Source organism: Corvus cornix, chromosome 1A (assembly GCF_000738735.6).
Source record: "Corvus cornix cornix isolate S_Up_H32 chromosome 1A, ASM73873v5, whole genome shotgun sequence".
NCBI lineage: Eukaryota > Metazoa > Chordata > Aves > Passeriformes > Corvidae > Corvus > Corvus cornix.
Window position 1 is genome coordinate 51,588,702 of NC_047057.1, and position 5,980 is coordinate 51,594,681.

The window sequence follows — 5,980 nt, forward strand, 5'->3', positions numbered from 1 at the left end:
CCTGAGAAATTCACTCTTTTTTCGAACACAAAGATTCTTTCAATTACCATGTATGTATCATCCCGAGACCTCCTCCCCTCACCAATTCCTGCAGCTTTTGAGGGATTTCCAAGACGCCTCGCTTTCTCTCCTCCTTTTCCTCAGAGCACAGGGATGTTTCTGCTGCCACCCTCGGAATAAACCTTCCCTCCTTTGCCTGCACTCCTGGTGCTGCACAGTAGCCATCCACAGCCATCTGCAGCAACCACTGAGGAGGGTTCCACAGCTGTTGTAGGCATAGCCTGACAAGCCTGTGAGTGTCTCTGTGCCCACAGACCTCAAAGGATACAAAGCAGGCTGTGGGATGAGTCCAGCTGGAACTGTCTGTGAGAGGAAGCAGCTCCCACTGAAGTCAGGGTCATGGTCATCCTAAGCAGGATGTGCATCTGGGGACTCACAGGCTAACACAAAGGCAAAACAACATTGATCAAATTTGGGAAGCAGCAGATCCTGCAAACAGCTTTAGATTTGGGAAGAAAAGGCAGGACGTGGCAGAGCACAACTGAAACAGTGCAGCAGTACTGAACTGGTATTGGGTCATTGTTACAGTGCGGATACTGCAACACGATGTATCAGACAACGAGGCCCCTGGAAAGAAATACATATGGACCAATTCTTGGTAGATGTTTCAGAGATGTTTATTTCTCCAGCCGCATGGCCGGGATCTACCAAGGAACTGCTCAATCACGGGACCCGAGGGTCCTTGCCCGCGCAGGGGAACACAAAACATCCAAGGGGGAACGAGGCTGACCAGGGGCTAGGGAAACCCTGTGGTCCCCCTGCCGAGGCCCCTCTCCCAGGACTAAATGGCAGGGGGGAGGGCCCCAACATTTCACCCGTTTATTTTTAACAAAAAGAAATTTTAAACTTAACATTGAAAACAACTGGATAAACATAACAAGAACAGTTTCAAAACAAAACAAGCCACCCTCCTGAGTCTTTAAATGTCCAAACAGATTCTCTGGAACATCTTAAGGCTGACAGAAGGGAGACAGGACTCTCCGGGCATGCTTTGTGGGGAAACTGAGGCAGGAGAGGGTTTCTTCCATTTGTACCTGTTGGAACTCTAAACAACAATAGTTAATTTCTTCCCTCCCCCTCTTCATCCCCCACTTGGCATTGGAAAGGGATTTTTGGGGAAACAATTGGCAAAGGCATGGTTTTGTGAGAGAAACCATGGGTGAAAAAACGGATTGGGAATACACTGGGGGTTATAGGACATAAGGTAAAAGGGAAAGGTGGGATTAGGAAAGGGAGGGGCTTATAATGGAGATATTGTCTAACATGACTATGATATTTAGCATATATACTGCCTTTTACAGAAACACCACAGGCCCAGTGACCTCTGTTGCTTGTAACCCTTTTCTACCTTGCACAGTTTTGAACTCCACCACCTCCCTATCTCCCAAGCTTGAGATGCATTTTTCAGGGTTATTCTTTTTAACAGCAGTTCTATGAATGAATATGTCTTTTTGGTTGTCACATCTTGTTATAAAACCATAATTTTGTTTAACATTATACCATTTTACTATTCCTAAAACCTTAGCTACGATGATTTTTTCCTTTTTCCGAGTGGCTGCTGTTTTCTGTCTCGCTGCATTTTTGCTTTTTCTTTCGCTTACTCCTGTGTTGGAATTGCCAGGGTTGTCAGTGCTGCCAGGGCTGCCGGGGCTGCTCGTGCCTCCGCGCTCTTCCTGCGCGCTCTTCCCGGGGTTGCATTCGGGGCCGTGTAGGCCGGGCCGGGCCGCACCGCTCAGCTCCCTGAGTGCCGTCTCCTCTGCTCTCAGCTGTGCAGCCGCTGCCTGGTGCCGCACCCACGTCTCGGCCAGGTTCCCGAGCGATGACCCCCCCGCGCCCTGCTCCAGCGCGTGTTTCGGCTGGGTGTGGCTCCGCTCCACCGCCACCACCGCCAGCTGCTGCCCGCGTGCCGCCCCTCTCGGGCGTTCACAGGACTCGTTCCACCACGCGCTGCACGGGGCCAGGCAGGCACCACTGGGTCACGCCACTTCCGCTGCGCCTCGCTCTGCTGCTGACACTGCAGCTTGCGTCGCTCCTCCCGTGCGCGGGAACTGCCTCCCTGCTGCTCAGAGAGCGCTCGGTGCACGTGGCCTGGGCCGCACGGTCCCTGAGGCACGCTTCCCTTCGCCAGGACACAGCTGACATTGCTCAACAGTCTTGGTAATTAAATAACATTCACGAAAATATTCTTCCATCGGCATATATTTTGACTCAAAAATTAACTGTGTCCAAATGGTCTTCCAAAAGTCTTTGGTAAGAATCACATCCCAAGAAACATAGAATAAGTTCTTAAACAACCATGCCAGGAAGTGTTTCAGTTCCTTCTGAACTTGAATTAAGCTAAAATTTACAAAGCGTTGTTCAAGAATCTTTTCAATTTTAAGATAAATGTCCATATGCGGCTCTGAGAGCCAAGAGCCTTTCCACAGTTCCTCCATAGTATAGAGATGGAATAGCAAAACAAAAACAAGGAGAGGAATCCAGAGTTTACTCACAAATCAGTCACTGTAGGGATCGGGGATCGTTCTGCCTGCATTTCTCTACCATTTGTTACAGTACGGATACTGCAACATGATGTATCAGACAACGAGGCCTGTGGAAAGAAATCTGTATGGACTGATTCTTGGTAGATGTTTCAGAGATGTTTATTTCTCCAGCCGCATGGCCGGGGCTCTGCCGAGGAACTGCTCAATCACGGGACCTGAGGGTCCTTGCCCGCGCAGAGGAACACAAAACAACCAATGGGGAACGAGGCTGACCAGGGCAGGGAAACCCTGTGGTCTCCCCCCAGGGCCCCTCTCCCAGGACTAAATGGCAGGGGGAGGGCCCCAACAGGTCATGACCAGAACTGAACTCTTTTTGGACCATTGTACCAGGTCTTCTTTGTTAGCTCCTGAGCCTTTTGGCAAAAGGTGAGGGAGCACATTCATGGCTCAGACAAATTTTTGACATAAGATATGATGTTTCCCATTTCTAAGTCATCAGTTCAGATCAAACCTGGGCTATTTCTGGTGTTTTATCAGCTCTTGTGTAGCTTTGATCCAAACAGAATGACCAGCATCCTGTTGTCATTGCCATAGGAGGCGGAACGGCCACAAAACCCAGCAAAGTGAAATCCTGTAGTGCTACAGAAAATAAACTCCTCTTGCGCCCCAATAGTTCACATGTGAAGCGTATTGAGTTCTCTACCAAGAAAGAAGTGTAGTCATAGTGGAGACCATTTCATCAGCCTGGAATTTCAGCCTACTCAAGCTCTTTTGTAAACCAAATGCAAAACCCTTGGCTAGTTGGCTTCACTCAGCCCAAACTCCTACTGAGCTATTCTCTCCAGTCTTTCAAGTAACCAATCAAATTCCTCAAAAGATAACAAAATAAAATAAGAACATACTTAACTAGGCACCTTAGCTTTATTTGATCACTTATTGAACAGCTAACAAAATAATAAATTACTTTTGAAGTAATAACTTTTTGAAAGATAGTTGCTAACTGTAACGCTTCAGAGGCTTGAAAGAAATTGTTGTAGCTTTTTGAGTTGGTGTTTTTTGTTTCATTTCTTCTGGTGTGCTACCAGTTAAGGAGTTGACAAAAAGCTGAGCTTTCCTGTTTTCCCTCTGGGCTCAGGAGACCAGAGCTCAAAAAATCCCTACTTTTTCAAAGACATCCCAGGAGTGGCTCTGCTGCAGAAGCCACGTTACATCTGCCCTCATCTGAGGAGTAGGGCTGGCAGCACCTCTTTGCTTTGAGGGTTATAAAGAGAGTAAGTGAATCAGAGAGACAAAGTCTCTGCCAAGCAAGAGGAGAAGTTTCCAGTCTCAGCAGTTTCCTCAAGTTAGTCAGAGACCATCAGGCTTTCTTAGAGCTTACAGATATTTATCAATTTAAAAGCCAGGATTGCAACATATTATTCTCTAGAGGCATTTATCCCTCCCACTCCTCCAGTCTATAAAGAAAGTCTAAATGAAGTTTTTATCCGGCTAAAGCTTTCTCAGAGGATGACAGGCAGTGGCTACAGAGAACCACCACTGCTAAGAATGGCTGTGCCTGCCTTGCTGAGTGACAGGCTGGAGGGAAGGGATGCCATCCAGAGGGACCTTGACAGACTTGAGAGGTGAGCCTGTGTGAACCTCATGAAGTTCAAAAGGCCAAGTCCATGGTCTTGCACATGGGGTGGTCCCAAGAAGAAATACAGGCAAGGCAGGGAATGAATTGAGAGCAGCCCTGGGGAGAAGGACTTAGAGGTGTTGGTGGATGAGAAGCTCGACATGACCCAGCAATGTGCACTCACAGCTCTGTATCCTGGGCTGCATCAAAAGGAATGTGGTCAGTAGCTCGAGGGAGGGGATTCTGCCCCTCTACTCAATTCTCATGAGACCCCACCCGGAGTGCTGCATCCAGCTCTGGGGCCCTCAAGATACTAGGGACATGGACCTGTTGGAGTGGGCCCAGAGGGCCACAAAGATGATGAGAGGGATGGAGCACATCTCCTGTGAAGACAGCCTGAGAGGCTGTCTCCTTCTTTCCTGGAGAAGAGAAGGGATTCCTTATAGCACCTTCCAACACCTAAGTAGAGCCTACAGAAAAGAAGGAGAGGAGATAGGACAACTGGTAATGATTTCAAACTGAAAAGGAGAAATTTATATTAGATTTAAGGAAAGAATACTTACTATGAGAGTAGTGAGACACTTGAACAGTTGTCCAAAGAAGCTGTAGATGACCCATCCCTGGAAGTGTTCAAGGCCAAGTTGGGTGGAGCTTTGAGCAATGTGGTCTAGTGGAAGGTGTCCCTGACCATGGCAGGGTGGTTGGAACTAAAGGATCTTTAAGATCCCTTCCAAAAGGAATCGTTCTGTGATTCTGTGGTTTGTTGATGCAATGGCCATTAGCACACATAGCTGTTGTCTCTGATGCTGGCAAGCAGGTCCTGTCAGCTCATCTGTGGGGCTGCCTCAGCTGTGGAAGGTGCTGCAAACTGTGCAGCTGTGACTGGTAGACAAGGCAGCTGCGTGGCTTTTGGCCCTGCCTAGACTGTGTGTGAGAGGAGCGGAGGACTACAGAGGGCGCGTCAAGGGAAGTGAAAGAGTGTGGCAGAAAGAGGCTGGGTGGAAAGATGTACAGAGGAATGCGGACAGACAAGAAGAAATTACAGCTGATATGTGTTGTACTAACCACCTGTTTCAAATGGTGAAGACCTAAATGAAGTGACTTACTATATGGGGGAACACAACTGCTCCTCAGACCTCTCCAAGCAGTTTCCTTCTCCAAAGAAGGGTGCAGCTCTCGGGTGGCACATATGCTGACCACACTGGCACCAGGATGCAGGACAATGTGGGCTCATTAAGCCAAGTTTCATGGTCATGAGTAATTTAATGCCTTCTGCAGCTTCAGGCACTGGCTGCAGCTGGTGACAGAGACTGATGAGCCGGGCTGATGCAGCAGGACCAATTTGTTTCTCTCCACCTTAATGCAAATGACAGAAGTGACAATCACATGCCCATTCATCTCTGGTCAGAATTAGTTCAAGACAAAAGATGTTCCAAGCCTTTTGTCTCCTCTTCAAAAGCAAATGCAACTGAGATTAAATATTTAAACCAGTTTTTTCTCTCTTTTCCCATTCCTTTTCGTTCTCCCCATTATTCAGTAAAGCAGACTCATTTTTCCACCCCCTCACCTTCCTTCCCTACCTCTCTCCCACATTCATCCCTCCTGCTTGGTGCTCCTCCCTTCCAGCAGTGCCGAAAAGTTAGTGTTCAGGAGCCAGTAAACTGCAGGTACCAAGTCATATTCTGAAAAGCTAATAGATGAGCAGCTGATCTGTTACTGCCTCTGAATTATCTGTTGCTCCCCCCCAGCATTTACACTCAGTGAAGGGCTCTCCAGGGGTGTTACAGTGACCGGGAAAATAACTAATGATCATCAGTTATGA